Source organism: Eptatretus burgeri, chromosome 1, assembly GCF_056783735.1.
Source record: "Eptatretus burgeri isolate ZD-2024b chromosome 1, Ebu_testis_v1, whole genome shotgun sequence".
Taxonomy (NCBI): Eukaryota; Metazoa; Chordata; class Myxini; order Myxiniformes; family Myxinidae; genus Eptatretus; species Eptatretus burgeri.
This window is the reverse complement of record NC_140961.1, coordinates 86,253,803-86,270,956: the sequence shown is the minus strand read 5'-3', so window position 1 is coordinate 86,270,956 and position 17,154 is coordinate 86,253,803. Positions and strand designations below refer to the sequence as shown.

General features: G+C 48.3%; 1 protein-coding gene across 1 annotated transcript in view; it reads right to left on the bottom strand.

The window, feature by feature from the left end:
• LOC147034897 (uncharacterized) overlaps positions 1-17,154 on the bottom strand; it is a 140,686-nt gene that overhangs the window by 81,115 nt on the left and 42,417 nt on the right. Inside the window, exon 6 of the mRNA XM_085858900.1 lies at positions 8,041-8,138. The gene's annotated coding sequence lies outside the window, so the exon portion shown is untranslated. The remainder of the gene's footprint in view (positions 1-8,040; positions 8,139-17,154) is intronic.

The window sequence follows — 17,154 nt, the reverse complement described above, 5'->3', positions numbered from 1 at the left end:
AAACGGCTCGGCTTACTGTCCTTACAGGCAAACAGCTCCACTATCAGCAGAAAAACGGCACCAATGCCACTCTCCTGCAGTGCCAAACTCCCCGTCCATCAAAGCCAAGTCAGATGGAAAAACTGGCCACCCAATGTCGCAGTCAACTTTCTTTGTGATCAACATGATGTAGATGGCCACAAGTCGACCACAACGGCCATGACGGTAGTTCCACACATGACCAACCTCCCTTAATTGAGGAACTTGAAATAAGGAATCATGAGGAATATTGCAGTGCCCACCACACAAAAGTTTGTGGAGCAAATTGCAGAAACTCCAGCTGAGAACAGAGTTGCTGTAAAAGGACTTAGTGCCTACTACATCCCAGATGGTGTTGGAACCTTGATTTTGGTGGGTGCCGAAGATGCAAATGCGGACCTCCTTCGCTTCAATGCCTGCACTTGGCTCACTCCGGCCTAATTGAAGATACGCCTCCCACTCAACCAACTGAAAGCTATCGTTGCTGCAACTCTCCACCACAACATGTCCTGCAAGTGTTTCAAACATTGGATCGGCCATCTCTGCTCGATACTGTTCAGCAACGTCCCCATTGTCACAGTGCTGCAAGTCTAACCCAACTTTGTACGAGTCAGTAAGTATAAGCATGGTCTCGACAGAACCATCAACATCACCAATAAGACTAACAGAAACCCCTGGTTCCATCTCCTCTCCATTTTTGGCTTTGTCCCAAGTATTCAGCGGCTCCTGTAATGTTCCAGCCATCCTTTCCTCAGTCAACTGTGGCTCTCATCAGCCTTTTTCAGCTAACACCAGCTGTTATTCTGTTACACGAGTTTCCAACTTTTGCTCCAAACAGCCATCCTGGCACTGACAAAATCCCAATTCCTCTACCTGCTGTTGCATTATGGAATCCACCCAGATGGGATAGTCCTTCAGGTTGAATCCTCCCATCTCATTCCTTTGTTCATCAATTTCGTCTTCCAATCGTTCATTTCCCTCATTTCATTCATTTGTTCTTTCATTTTGTTTTCTTTTACATTAATTTAGTCTTCCAATCGTTCATTAATTTCTTGTTCACTCATTACCTTCATGTCATTCTCCATTCCATTAATTTGTCCCTTCGATTCTTTTCCTTATTCATTAATTTTTTTCATCAATTTCGCTTTCCATTCCAACAATCTGGCCTTCGACTGAGCTTTCATCTCCTCTCCCAGCCTGGTCTGTTGCTCAGCCTTTACCTCACAGCGCATTGCTCATACATCGGTCCTGGGCGCAACGCGTATTGCTTTCATGACCTCAACCAGATTTTGCATCTTCCCGATCATTCGTTGCACATCACTCCTCTGTTGGTTTTGTGCTGCTTGTATATCACCTCTCATTTCATCCTTTAGTGTTTGCATATTTCTATTCTATTGGTCTATCATCTGTTTGAACCTCCACTGCTGTGGAGTCATTTGCTTTAGCGAGGCCGATCCGCCACCATTGGATGTGGATCCCAGTGGAATCGCTTTGTCCTCCATGAAAGTAATTTGTCGGTGAGGGCCCCCACTCGGGATGGGGGAAACTTTTACTCTCTGCTTATCAAACAGCTCCACCATCGGCTCACTTTACTTCCTTCATCCTTACTACGCAACATGAACATCGTCATTTCACGCCTATCCGCCATTTTGTGCGTAATCTCGAGCACGCATTTAATCTCCTCAGAAAAACGATATTTCTCTCCCTTAAATTTTCATGCATTCTTTTCTCCAAATACCAATTAACTACACAATTTGTATCTTGATTACAACTCCCAATTTTTTATTATTGTTTTTTTAAACTTTTGTTCGCTCCGGGAAAAATGAAGTGATTCCGATGGGTTCTAAAATCGCACACTCCTGATGAGCAAATGTTGATCAGGGTTCGAATCTCACAAACTGACAACAAATGTCGATCAGTCTGATGGATTCTAAAATCCCATCCGATGCCGAATGGCACGGGGATTCGTGTATCACACTCCTGATCACCAAATGGTCATCAGGGTTCAAATCACACTACCTGACAACAAATGTCGCAGGGGTGCTGGGGTTTGATTCCCATTCCTGACTCCAAATGTCATGGGGGTGGCCGGCCCAAGTTAAGTCCCCGACCCAAATTTGTCAGAGCCAGGCATTTAACACTGACCAAGCTCCCAGGACGGCCGAGTGGTTCCTTATTACTGGGTGGTGGACACGTTGATCAGTGATTTCAACACGTGCTCGAAAGGTATGGCGGAGGGCAATAGTATATGGTGAAGGAGTACTTGGAATGGCGGACAGAAGCACCGCACCAGGACAACACAAGGGGGTTTAATCCACGAACCCACGACAATTACAGGAATAGTTTCTTCAAAAGGAATACATTTAATGAACATTCACAAATATTTACAAAGACAATAATGTGAAAGGAAATGATACCAATAATAATTAAATAACTCCAACGGTCGAGGCCTCGCACATGGACACAAATACAGAGAAAGGGGTGAACAAAATAAAAACAACCCCCCTCCCCCCTTTTAAGTTCACTAGTACTCATCTTGGGCCAGAGCTGATCCCCTTCGAACCCGGAATGGAGCCACTTCCACCAACACATGCACACACAGGCAAAATGGGACTTCACATGTAGCAGGGCACACAGGCGCAAAATGGCGCTTCTCCAGCAGCTTTCCACATGAAGGCTCCAAATATCCCAGCCTTCCTCTTTTCACAGGTGCAATCTACCTCATGCAGTCTTCACATGGACCTTGTGTGTGTGTGTGTGTGTGTGTGTGATATGTGTGTGTGTGTGTGTGTGTGTGTGTGTGTGTGTGTGTGTGTGTGTGTGTGTGTGTGTGTGTGTGTGTGTGTGTGTGTGTGTGTGTGTGTGTGTGTATGTGTTCTGCTGAGCCAGACAGGAGCCATCCACAATATAAAAAACGTAGGGAAAATCACACAGGGCAATCACGTACTGGGGAACTTATTTTTAATCCCGAGGCTCATTAACACTGCACCACCCCTCATGTAGTGACAAGTAACACTTAAGCTCACAGATTCCCTAACTTAGTTACACTGAGATTCTTCTACTCGTCCACGGACCAAGCAACCACGGACACAATGCCAAAACTTCCTTATTAAAGCATTCCATCTTCCCCCAAAACCATAACAATATTTTCAGCATTTAGATTTTTTATGAAAGACTGGAAATTTCTAAATAATCAACCATAATTGTTCCATTACTGAATGCAAATTGGACGGACACACACACACACACACACACACACACACACACACACACACACACACACACACACACACACACACACACACACACACACACACACACACACACACGTTATAAATAGATGCAAAACCAATTCCTGGTTACCAATAGATGTAAAAATTATAATGTCTCTTGTAGTCTTGGAACCAACCAAAGAATATATTAACAACAGCCATCAAAGCTCCCATAAAGCCACCCCCCCCCCCCCGCCCTTTCACTACATGATTAATATTAAGTAAATAAACTTATTCTGTACATGCACACGCCCCAGATATGTTCTTCCCATCAGTGTTCAGAAGAACCTACTGTAATCCAGATGCACAGTCTATTCACTGGAAGTGATCCGTTGGGGGAGGGGTGGGGGAGGGGTGGTGTTGTGTAATCGCACACATCCCTCCACTCCACTTCCACTGACCCACCTGTTGAGGAGTGTGTACTACGAGCAGGTAACCATTTGGTGAGCTGAGAAATATATCCAAGTCTTTTGTCATGCAGAGGCTTAGCCATTTCTCTCAGGTACTTTTCCAATTTATCTTTCAGAAGCTTGGTGAGCCATTCCAAGTAACAATCCTTATCCCGGACACATAATACATTTTATTTTGCTCCAATCTCTTCAGCTTCCTGGAGTTTCTACGCCAGCGCACTGAGCATTTTGGGGTGGATTACGTCGTCTTGAAAGTGCCGTGTTGCTCCTGACTCCAAGTTGCTCAGGACTATCCGACCACTTGGCACAGCCTTCACCTAAACTCACTAAGCTCCATTAAAAAGCCCAGCTCTTGACCATATTCAAACGGCAGATTCCCTAGACATTAGCATTTGACAACAGCAGAGCAAGAATCCTCCAAGCTCTCTTCCAACATTTTGGCTTATTTATATGCTATCCACAGTCAGTGATTAAAATGTCATAGCTTTCTATTCCACATTGCTAATTATTCCACTAAAATCCCCATGAATGACAAAAGAAGCTCAACAAGGCCGAGTTCATTCAAAAAAATGTGCAACAATGTTTGGGTCGCTGCCCTCTTCGGCTGACATCAATGGGAATGCTATGATGACATTATCACAGCTCAACTTGCAACCCCGACACATTCACTAAAAAAAAAACTTTTCATATAATAACAGCTGTTTGCAATTACCCAACATTCTTGGAAAGTGTGCTTTGTTTATACGCCACCACAAATATTCACTTCTGCCTGATTGAATTTTATCTGAGACAATATTTATTATTCATTAAAACTGGTAATTTAAATATACCCAGTGTATTATCAAGCCTCCTTCAGACACCAAATCCATTTTTTTTCATCACCCTTAAAAGGGCACAACATATTTAATTTGAGAGCAAAATGATGTGTATTCAATAAAGAGCGAGATAATATGAAAGTACTTACAGAGATTTGAAGGGCAAATATCTGAAGAGCAGGAGCCCATTGAGCACGTTGTAGCAAGGGACATGGGTAGGCTATATAATGTTAAAAGCCCAATTACATCTCTCACTCCAATTGACAGAAACAACTAGTCACTTCTCACCTAATCAGCTGCCCCCAGCTGTGGCAATAAGATTATGTCAGTAAGTAGAATTTCTCAACTAGTCAAAAAGAAGCTCTACATATACATATACTCGGAAGGTCATCACCATTTTCCACTAAACCAAAGTGAGAAAAAACATTCACACATAACACAAGTGCAGGCAACTCCAAAGCTGGTCAACCACTTAACCACCAATCATTAGCACATCATTGACAGATCATTAGCAATGGTATAATAACGAACCAGAACAGACTTGTGAAAATGTTGAAGCAAAATACCTGTTGAATAAGCCTGCCATCTCACTTTCCTCACTAACGACTCTCCCGGTGCTATTCCTCAATGGGCCCACTCTGGTCCTAACCTGTTCATTTCCCCTGATATACTTAAAGAATGCCTTGCTATTATGCTTAACATTCTTTGTCATGTCCTTCTTCTACTCTCTTTTAGCTTGCTGAGTTATTTTCTTCACTTGCCTCTGTTTACTCCGTAGTGATATATGGTAAATCTAGCGTCCAGTCCTGTTATTTTATACCAAATAAATGCCTTCTACTTCTCCTAAGCAGCATTCCTTATGTCACGACGAAACCATCCTGGTGTCTTAATGCTACTGGTTTTACACCTCAGCTTCTCTAAATTTACATCACCCAACCCTCTTCTTATACCCTCAAGGTTTGCTTTCCTGAAGTCTAATAGCTTTACTCTACTATACTGAACTACAACTCTTAACATGATCCTTGCACACAATATGTTATGGTCACTTGATCCGAAATGCTCTCCTCCCTCCAACTCCTCCACCATATTGGAATCATTACTTCAAAGGAGGTCTAACACTGCACTCCCCTGAGTGGGCTTATCTCCAAACTGGGTTAAAAAGCAATCCTGGACTAAAACGAGGAAATCCTCAACTGCTCTGCCCCTTCCCTGTTCCTGGACCCAATCTATCCCTGGCAAGTTAAAATCCCCCATAATCAATACTCTTCCCTTTCCACATGTCCTTGTAAATTTTTCATGTACTCTTTCCTCATTTTCCCTTACACCATGAACCTATAAAAGCATCCTACCAGTATCTTACTGTTTTTACAGTCTCTAATCTCTATTCATACATAATTCTCTACATTAATTCCCTCCTTAATGTCTCCCCTTTATCTTGATGCAATGCTGTCCTTTACAAATATTGCTACTCCTCCTCCTATTTTCTCCTTCCTATCACACCGATACACCTTTTCGCCTTCTAATCCTGTCCTCGAGTTACTCTCCTCCTTAAACCATGTCTCACCTACTGCAACTATATTGTACTCCTCACTATCTACTTTGGATTCAAGCTCTTCCATCTTATTATTTAAACTTGCATTGGTATAGAATATGTTTAACTTTTTCCTTCCTGAAATTTCATATTTTTGCCTGGCCTTACTAATCACAATTACATCATCAGTTCCTTCCTTTACAGCTTCCCCACCATCCGCTGATCGAAAAAAAAGCCTGAATTCATTCCTCAATTCCCACTATAAACCTTGCTCCCCCCCTTTCTATTTAGGATATAGCCAGTCTTTTGAAAACACTCCCTTTGCCCCCAAAATGATTCCTACTGCCTTGTAAATGCAAAACCTCCGCCCCCCCCATACCATTATTCTAGCCATAGGTTGACATCTCAAACTCTGCTCAAAATTTATATTCTCGTTCCTAATCTTGGAAGAATCGCAGAAAACATTACCTCACAACCCTTTGCTTTCAGTCACTTACCCAATATCCCATTCCTATTTTTCAAAACCTCCAAGTAAACTTTCCCTACATTATTTGCTCCTCGGTGTATCACAATCAATGTCTTCCTACCATGACCCCATACCATGTCATTTACCCTTCCTCCAATGTCCCTAACTCGTGCTCTTTCAAAACTGCACAGAATTCTATGTCTACGATCTTTCCTGCAAAATGAAGAATCTACATATTTAAGTCTCATCACCTTCAAAAACTACCTCCCAGACCTCACTCCGACCTATCTCTATTGCTGCACCCTGACCACTGCCTGCACTTGCCACACCATGACCACTGCCTGCACTTGCCACACCCTGACCACTACCTGCACTCCCCACACCCTGACCACTGCCTGCACTCACCACACGCTGACCACTGCCTGCACTCACCACACGCTGACCACTGCCTGCACTCACCATACGCTGACCACTGCCTGCACTCACCATACGCTGACCACTGCTTGCACTCGCCACACCGTGGCCACTGCCTGCACTCATCACTCCCTGGCCACTGCCTGCACTCGCCACACCCTCACCACTGCCTGCACCCTCATCATGCCTGCACTCTCTCCACTGCCTACAATTGCTGCACCCTCACCACTGCCTGAACCCTCACCACTGCTTGCAACCTCACCACTGCCTGCAACCTCACCACTTCCAGCACTCATTCACATTCTTCACTCCCTATGCACTGAACACTGCCTGCACCCTCTCCATTGTCTACACACTCACCACTGTCTGCACTCATGCACTGTACCCTCTCCACCGTCTGCACACTCACCACCATCTGCACTCACTGCACCCTCACCACAGCTTGCTCTTGCTGCACCCTTACCATTGGTGGCACTAACTGCACCCTCTCCACTGCCTGCACCCTCACCACTGCCTACACTCATTGCAGACTCACTGATGCATGAACTTGCTTCACCATCACCACTGCCTATCCTCACTATACTCACACCATTGACGATCTCCTCAAAAAAATCAATCTGCAACCTCAACCAACTTTTCTCTACAAATTTTTCACATTCTGCTACTTGCTGCAAATTATCTATCTGTTCCTTCAACGTCGTAATAACTATTCTCAAGTGGGCTATTTCCTCGCACTTCCTACAACAGTGTCTCCCCTTTCTCTTGAATCCCACTGCTCCCTCTATTTATGATGTGGCCCACATTAAGCATCTATCACACATTATGTACTTCTCTTTCCTTCTTCTTTGCTCTCCATTACCCCTTTTCTGAACCATCTCCTCAAAGCCACAACTCACTTAACTGTTGGACTTGGAGTGCCAAACCTACTGTGGTAGGCCTCAGCCTGCTTCGTACAATAAAATGAATACAAATACCTGCTAATCTGCTACAAACACAACGACAACCTTTGTAGATACAAAATCACAACACTGCCTGCACTCACTGCACCCTCACCACTGCCTGCACACAAATCCCGGTAACAAAATAATCAAAACAACACACAAAAAGCACTTACATTAGTCTGGCATTGGAGTTTCCAAAACCTTGTGCGAACCCCAACCACCGGAAGTCCGTTCCATATGTGGAAGAAATCCAGTTCTTCTCGTTTGGAGTCTGAAACCATTCATTAACAGCAAACATCAAATTACAAATAACAACAAGCATGTGCATGGGAAAAAGGATAACAAGACAAGCAATAACAAACATGTTCTTCTTTCTCCTCAAAATGCCCAGAGCAATTGTTTTTATACTATTCTGGAGTGCAAACATCTGGCAAGAGTGAATGGGGGTGGGGGCCGGCAAGCATGAGAAAGGGAACTGCAGACATAGCCACTTTGGGAGGGAAGGGGTGATAGACATGCTCAGATCATGACCGCAGCCTGAGAACACGAGGTCGCCCTGAGAAGGAGAGGGTAAGAACAAAGTGAAGACAAAATATGAAGAGGCCGAGTGAATAGAGACACAAGCCTATTAGTTTGATCATACCTTCCATTCACCATTGAGTAACCAGATTCTCAAAATACGACATTCCATTTTATGCTGTCATACAATCATCCTTGGACAACAAGGGATGTATTGCAATCGCCTTTCGGGAATTATTTAATTATCATCAGACAGTAGGTACCAGCAGCAAAGCATCCTTCTCTTGAGCAGCAGAGCAGTTTCATTTAAACATTGGAAATACGAAGTTGGATATATATTTCAATGAGATAAAGCACATAAGATTTAGTAAGATACCATTTTATCTTGCTTGTATGTTCACCTACATCACAATGGAGATCAAAAGACTGTAAAAGGAGATTTTACTGACAGTCAATTTGATTCCTCTCCACCGTCTGCACCATCAACTGTGGTCCACCTACGCTTGTGGAAACACGGGCTGCGGTGAACCAGTTGAAACGGGGCAAAGCTCCAGGGATCTGTGGCATCCATGCCGAACTTCTCAAGGCTGGTGGAAATGCTGCACTCGTGTCGTTGCATGCAGTTTTGTGCTCTGCCTGGAACACAGGCATCATCCCAACTGACTGGAAGAGGGGCCTTGTTGTCCCTCTCTGGAAAGGGAAGGGTGATCGCCAAGACTGCAACAACTACCGAGGGGTGACGCTGCTCTCAGTGCCGGGCAAGGTCTTTGCTCGGATAATTCTCGATAGGGTTCGCCACCATCTGCTTGAGCACCAGCGTCCAGAGCAGTCAGGCTTTACACCAAAGAGGTCAACGATTGACCGTATCCTTGCACTTCGTGTCCTCACCGAACGCAGACGAGAGTTTCGGTAGGGGCTGCTTGCAGCCTATGTTGATCTCTGTAAAGCGTTCGATTCAGTGAATCTGGATGTCCTCTGAAGGATTCTTGGTCTTTGTGGGGTGCCACCAAAACTGATCGATCTGATGTCTGAACTCTACTCTGGTACTGAGAGTGCTGTGAAGTGTGGTGGTACCATCTCTGACTTATTTCCAGTTGTTACTGGAGTTCGTCAGGGATGTGTACTTGCCCCCACACTTTTCAGCACTTGTATGGACTGGATTCTAGGGAGGATGTCGGAGAGATCAAGTTGCGGTGCGTCATTTTGGAATGTCAAGATCTCGGACCTTGACTTTGCAGATGATGCAGTCATCTTTGCGGAGACTTTAGACATCCTCTTGGGGGCCCTCGAGGTGCTGAATGAGGAGTCGGAGTTGTTGGGATTACAGGTTTCTTGGGTCAAAACTAAGATCCAGGCTTTCGGTGACATCTTGGATGCTGCTGTCCTGTCTGTGTCTGTTTGTGGTGAGGATGTTGAGGTCGTGGAGAGATTCACTTACCTTGGCAGTGATATTCATGTCTCTGCTGGCTGCGAGTCAGAGGTCAATAGACATCTGGGTCGGGCCTGGGAAGTCATGGATTCACTGGATCATGGGGTGTGGCGCTGCCGGTACCTGTGCGGGAGGACGAAAGTCCGAGTCTTCAGGTCCTTGGTACTTCCAGTCTTGCTCTATGGGTGCGAGACTTGGACTCTGACCAAGGATCTGAGACGGAGACTTAATTCCTTTGGTACCAGGTCTCTTCGGAGAATCCTTGGCTATCGCTGGTCGGATTTTGTGTCCAACGAGCGGTTGCTGAGAGAGACTCGGATGAGATTTGTTACCTGCATAGTCCGTGAGCGTCAGTTGCGGCTGTATGGACATGTGGCTCGTTTTCCTGACTCTGATCCTGCTCACCAGATTCTCTCAGCGAGGGAGTCTCATGAGTGGAGGAGGCCAGTGGGTCGACCACGTGCCTCATGGTTGCAACAGGTTGACCATCATCTCAAGGAGATGGGGATGGGCCTGGCATCTGCCTGGGGGATGGCCAGACGGAGGCCCCTGGAGTACCGGCGGAAAGTGGACGCAGCGACGTGCTGTTCTGGCACATGCTCCCATACCTGACCTGACCTGACCAATTTGATTCCAGTACAAAAGTAACACCTTATTTTATACTGATAAAAGCAGTAGTAGCAAGCTAAAACAACGAAAAGCAGCACGTGAATATAATTAAATTTTATTTCTTCCACACATACCAGTCAGGAAAATTGATGATAGTTGAGAGTATCTATCAATGAGGTGAAAAAGGGCTTTGCCAGAAGATCAAGGTTGGAGGAGAGAAAGTAAAGGAACAGCTCGGAAATGTAAGAGTAGATAAAGCTCCAGGGATCGATAATATGTACCCAAGAGTATTGAGGGAGTTGGCTGAGGAGGTAAGCGAGATGGTAATGGATATTTTCAAGAGTTTATTGGAGTCAGGACAGGTACTGGAATATTGAAGAGTAGCAAATGTAACACCATTATCTAAGAAAGGAAACAGAGAAGAATTGTGGAATGTGGAACGATATACCTGTTCGTGTGACCTCCTTTGTGGGGAAGGTGTTAGAGACATTAATTCGGGATCAGATGAGGAATCATTTAAATAATTACAAACTAGTTAAACATGTGACTTTCATCAAATAATGTGTACTTTAGCTTGTTCTAAGGAAATCAAAATATTTCACACAAAAAAATCGAATTCCCACAAAAACGATTGAATTTGCCTAACACTCGTGCTTTATGACAACACATTATGTGGTTTTGATCCCCCCCTTTTTTTTTTCTTCAAAATAACGATGCAAATTCCAAACTGTGCTGTGTCACGTGATTGGGTTTTCGTATATCATGCCTCGCCCGCTAGGGGTGGTAAGACTGTGCTTCTGGTCGCGCAATAAAGCGGAGTAGATGGTGGCCCGCGTGCTTCTTGCGTCCCACCGCACCTAGTACACACTAGTTGGCTGACGAGGATGGGTGCATACGGACTTATGCCCGTTTTCGACGGGGACGACTTCGAATTGTTTTCGGAGCAATTGGAATGCTATTTCCACGTGAACGATGTGGTCGACGAGAGCAAGCAGAAGTCGATCTTGCTCGCTTCGCTTTCGCCGGAGCATTATCGGCTGCTGGGTGATTTAGTGGCACCGAACAGGCCCCGGGATGACGGGCTGGCGTTTCGGGACATTGTGGAGAAAATGAAAGCACACATGGCGGTTGAGCAGACTCGCGGGGATGTTCGAGCCACCACCGGCCACGCGGGGTCGCGAGCACCCCGGGGCGCGCGCACGACCTTCCATGCGGGTCGGACGGCGCCGCGCGGTCACGCGTGCGGTGGGGTGACCCCGTGGACATGCTTGGGATGTGGAGGTCGACACCTGCGCCGTGCATGCCCGTATAAAGGCAACGTGTGTTTGAATTGTCACAAGGTGGGTCATTTGGCGCGTGTGTGCCGTGGGGCGTCGGCCACCGTTAAAGTCGTGGACGGCGATGTGCGACGTGACTCGGGGCGGAACCAGCAGCCGTTGTTGAGCCTGTGTTCAGTTGGCCCGACGACGGCGCGCCCGATGACGGTGGAAGTCGAAGTGAACGAAACGCCGATCATGTTCCAGGTCGATACGGGAGCAGCGGTGTCGCTCATCGGCGAACAGACCGCGCGTAGACTCAACGGCTTGAAGCTTATCAGGTCAAACCTCGCGCTGTTCACGTACACCCGCGAGAAGATAACGCCAGTCGGGATGGCAGACGTGTCTGTGCGGTACCAAGGCCAGGTCGCCACGCTTCGGGTGTACGTCGTACGGGGGAGGAGGCCGTCTCTTCTCGGCCGAGATCGGATGACCCGCATCAGGCTAGACTGGGCCGCAGTTCACCTTGTGCAACCCGTGCCGAGCCAGTGGGAGGATCAGTTGGAGGAGATTCTTCAAAGACATCAAGGGTTGTTTAGAGACGACCTTGGAAAACTCAAGGGCATGGAGGCAAAACTCTTCTTGAAGGAGGGGGTGGTTCCTCGGTTTTGTAAACCGCGTCCGGTGCCATATGCCCTGCGGGACAAGGTCAAGGGTGAACTGGATAGGCTAGAGGCCTGTGGAGTGATCGAACGGGTGTCATGCTCGGATTGGGCCACCCCGGTTGTCACGGTGCTGAAACGGAATGGGGACCTCCGATTGGGCGGGTACTTCAAATCCACAGTTAACCCGGGGCTCAGCGTGGAGCAATATCCATTGCCGTCAATAGATGAAATATATGCGCGATTGGCGGGGAGTCGATACTTCACGAAGCTAGACCTGCGTGATGCATATTTTCACCTGCCGATGGATCCCGGGAGTAGCGAGCTTTTGACAATCAACACGTGTCAAGGACTCTATCGATATACCCGACTCTGTTTTGGGATTGCTTTGGCCCCAGCTTTGTGGCAGAAAGCTATGGATCAGGTTTGCATTGGCCTGCCCGCTTAGACCTACCTGGACGATGTACTCATTGCGGGAAAAACGGCGGACGAGCATCTGGCGAACATTGCCCGAGTGCTGACAAAGCTAGAAGCGTGCGGCCTGCGCTTAAACAGGGACAAGTGCGCGTTCTTCAAGCAGCGCTTGGAATACCTCGGGCACATCATCACGCCGGAGGGGCTGTTGAAAGGTCCTCGGAAGGTGGAGGCGATTCAGCGCATGCCACCGCCTCGCGACAAGACGCAGCTGCACTTGTTCATTGGCATGGCCCAGTATTACCAAAGGTTCGTGCATGGGCTCAGCTCACAACTTGCGCCGCTGACGCGGTTGCTCAAGAAGGACGAGCGCTGGGTTTGGGGGCCTGCACACCAGGCGTCGTTCGACCGTGTCAAGCGGCTGCTCACAGAGGATACGGTCCTCGTGCACTACGAGCCTGCGCGTCCGCTCCTATTGGCATGCGACAGCTCTGCTTATGGCATCGGGGCAGTGCTCTCCCACAGGATGGACGATGGTTCCGAGCGGCCTGTTTGTTTTGCATCCCGGACCCTGTCCACAGCAGAGCGCGGATATGCCCATATTGAGCGGGAGGCTCTCAGCCTCGTCTGGGGTGTGCGGAGGTTTCATCATTATCTGCTGGGGCGGCATTTCACTTTACAGACGGATCACAAACCGCTTCAATTCATCCTGAGACCCGAACGCGGGGTACCGGTGGTAGCAGCCGCGCGAATACAGCGGTGGTGTCTGTTTCTGGGTGCTTACGATTATGATATTCAGTTCCGAAGCACCGAGAAGCATGCTAACTGCGACGGGCTCTCACGCTTGCCGTGTGCGGAGGGTCCAGCTGCGTCTGAGTTGGGCGACCGGGTCGATGTGTTCGCACTGGACCAGGTCCAAAGCGGGCCGGTCACGGCCAGGCAGGTTGCGGTGGAGTCGGCTCGTGATCCGGTGCTTGCCTGTGTCGTCCAGGCAATTTCTACGGGAAATTGGAGCGATCTGCCTTCGACACCGGCATTTCAACCTTTCACGTCACGCGCAGCGGAGCTGTCGTTGGTCCAACGGTGCATAATGTGGGGAATGAGGACCGTGATTCCACCGAGGTTCAGGCAGCGGTGTTTGGAAGAACTGCATGTCAGTCACCTGGGCATCGTGAAGACCAAGAGTCTTGCTCGTAGCCTGTTGTGATGGCCGGGGTTGGACAAAGACATTGAGCAGTTGGTTAAGCGTTGCGCCACGTGCCAGACAGATGCTGATAACCCGCGTCGAGCTTCGGGTCTCTGGCCTGTGCCAGACTGAGCTTGGCAGAGGGTCCATGTAGATTTTGCAGGACCGGTTAATGGCAAGATGTTTTTGATTGTGATTGATGCATTCTCTAAATGGCCGGAGGTTGTAGTAATGCAGCATACTTCAGCAAACATTACAGTAGAGAAGCTGCGGACGATCTTTGCTAATAAAGGGTTGCCGGAGATCCTGGTCTCTGATAATGGTCCGCAGTTCATCGCGGGTGTATTTGATGAGTTTATGCGCCAGAATGGTATTCGACATCGAAGGTCCGCACCGTATCATCCTGAGACGAATGGCCAAGCTGAGTCGTTTGTCAAGATGTTGAAGCGGGCTTTGCGCAGGGGGGGTGTTGCACCTGTGCAGGCGGTAGTCGATGTCTTTTTGCTCCATTACAGGAACGCAGTTCATCCTGTCACGGGTGATTCGCCTGCCATTCATCTCTATGGACGGGCTTTGCGGTCCAGGCTGGATTTGCTGCGACCTGGAGGGTCAGGGAGTGGGGCAATGTCGCGTCCGACGCGGCTGCGCAGCTTCGAGGTGGGGCAGTGGGTGATGGTACGCGATTATTTCCACGGTTCCAAATGGGTGCCGGCGGTGGTCTCTGTGGTGCTAGGACCGGCGAATTGCATGGTGCGGACTGATGGTGGGGATGTGTGGAAGCGGCACGTGGACCAGATGCATGATCGCTGTTCAGCGTCACCCCCCCCACACCTCCCCGAGCCAAACGTTGCGGGGCCCCCACCGGTAGTCTCGCCGGCACCTGACGTTGTATCGCCGGGACTGGCTGGGCAGGCGCCAAGGGGGTCTTCGCCTGATGCCGTCCTACCCGGGGACGTCGAGCAGGCTGGGCAGTCAAGGGTAGCTGGTGTTGCGGAAAGTGCGAGTCCGGCGACGGTGTCACCTCGACCGAGCCGGGAGGCATCTGAGCCTGGGCTGTCTGGTGGCGCTGCCCGTCCGAGCCGGGTCAGGGTGTGGCCGCGGTACTTGGAGGATTATGAGTGTTGATGGGTTTCCGATGGTCATGTTGTGATTATCCGTTCGTTATGTGACGGGTCATTTTACGGGGGGAGGAGTGTGCTCTGTCACGTGATTGGGTTTTCGTATATCATGCCTCGCCCACTAGGGGTGGTAAGACTGTGCTTCTGGTCACGCAATAAAGCGGAGTAGATGGTGGCCCGCATGCTTCTTGCGTCCCACCGCACCTAGTACACACTACAAACCACTTTCTGGAACCTATATATGGAGATAACAAAGAAATACACTTCAAATACAAGGTTATAGAATCCATTATCGCTTCAGACATGAAATCCTTCCTCTTCTCCAATGGCTTGATTTCCGATCATCAATTTGGTTTCAGATCAGGTCACTCTACCCTGGAAATGATGCTTCTGCGCTCCCATCAATGGATGCCAGACAGGAAATGCCAGACAGGAAATGCCAGTCCTCAATGCCAGACAGGAAATCCGAGCCATATCCCTGGACATATCACGTGCTTTTGACACAGTCTGGCACCCTGCCCTACTCACCAAACTCTCTTCCCATGGTATTCAAGGCCATCTCCACTCATGGCTCGCACACTTCCTCTCCTGTCGCAGTCAACGTGTGGCCCTAAATGGAGTTCTTTCATCCACTCCTCCTGTGCAGGCTGGAGTTCCTCAAGGTAGCATTCTGGGCCCTGTTCTTTTTCTGGTTTTCATCAATGATCTCTCCGACTCTCTGGAAAATCCTCTATATCTCTTTGCCGATGACACCACCCTCTTCCGTACCATCTGTCATCCCTCAGACCGGCAAGCAGCAGCTTCTTCGCTCACTGCAGATCTGGATAAAATCACAAACTGGTCCAACACGTGGAACATGTCTTTCAATCCGGACTTATCTCACACTCTCACTGTCTCTTCGAAAGGACCGTTTAGAAAAGCCCCCCATCCACTTTCTCAACGATCCTCTAGAAGAAGTCTTTTCTTTCAAGCTTCTGGGTCTCACTATCTGCCATGACCTTTCCTGGGAAAGTCACATTTCCAACCTCGCCTCAAAAGCCAGTCGCCGACTGGGAATCCTCCGTCGTGCAAAGTCCTTCCTCGGCCCTCTAGTGCTCCTGACCACTTACAAAGCTTTTGTCCGTAGGCTGATGGAGTACTGCTCTCCCATCTGGGCTGGTGCTCCTGTCTCCCACCTTTCTCGGCTTCATGTTGTCGAAACCAGGGCATTTAGGATTAACGGCATCTCCCGCAATGAAGCTGAGTCTTTGGGCCTCTCACTCAATCACCGCAGGTTGGTCGGTGGTCTTTCTGTCTTCTACTGACTCCTCTCCAGCCTTGCCCCCCCTTGCTCTCTCTGTGATTTGTCCCCACCACATTTCCACAGGGTGCTCAAGGTCCGTCAACAACCCCTGTGGTGAATTAACGTGAATCGAGGGACATGATGCGGGATCACATGTTGTGCGTCTCGCGTATAAGGGGATGTCTCTGCGGCACGAGTGATTGTCCCCGGGGCATTGCTATTGACATCGGCTGTCCACTTGATGCTCGTTAACTGAAGGTGCTCATTGACTGGTGAGAATGGAGATTATATCGAACTCCGTGCTTACGCGGATTTAGTCTGCAATGGTTAACTGCACATGTATACGTTACTGCTTATGTACTCCTAGCTGAACCTGTATTTCCTGGTGTGCCCACAGAAGCGGCTCCAATCAAATGGAATAAAGCCTAAACTCTGAAGGTTCATCTCTCGCTCTCATTTCAATTTATTCCATTTGATTTTCTCGGCTCTCTCAACCAAAGATGGACAAGATCTACAAACCAGAGAGGTTCGACGCAGACCCGAACGCGACTGACGCAGAAATGAAATGGTCACATTGGTTCTGCTCCTTCTCACACTATCTGACCATCATCGCGGAGGGAGCTGACAAATTTGCCGCTCTTGTGAATCATGTCTCGCCCGGCGTGTACAGGCTCTTCTCGGGGTGCGACACTTACGAAGCAGCGATCGACGTGCTGCAGGCGCTCTACGTGAAGCCCAAGAACGAGGTATACATACGACATCTTCTCAACACACGCAAGCAAGCAGCCGGGGAGACAATCGATCAGTTCCTG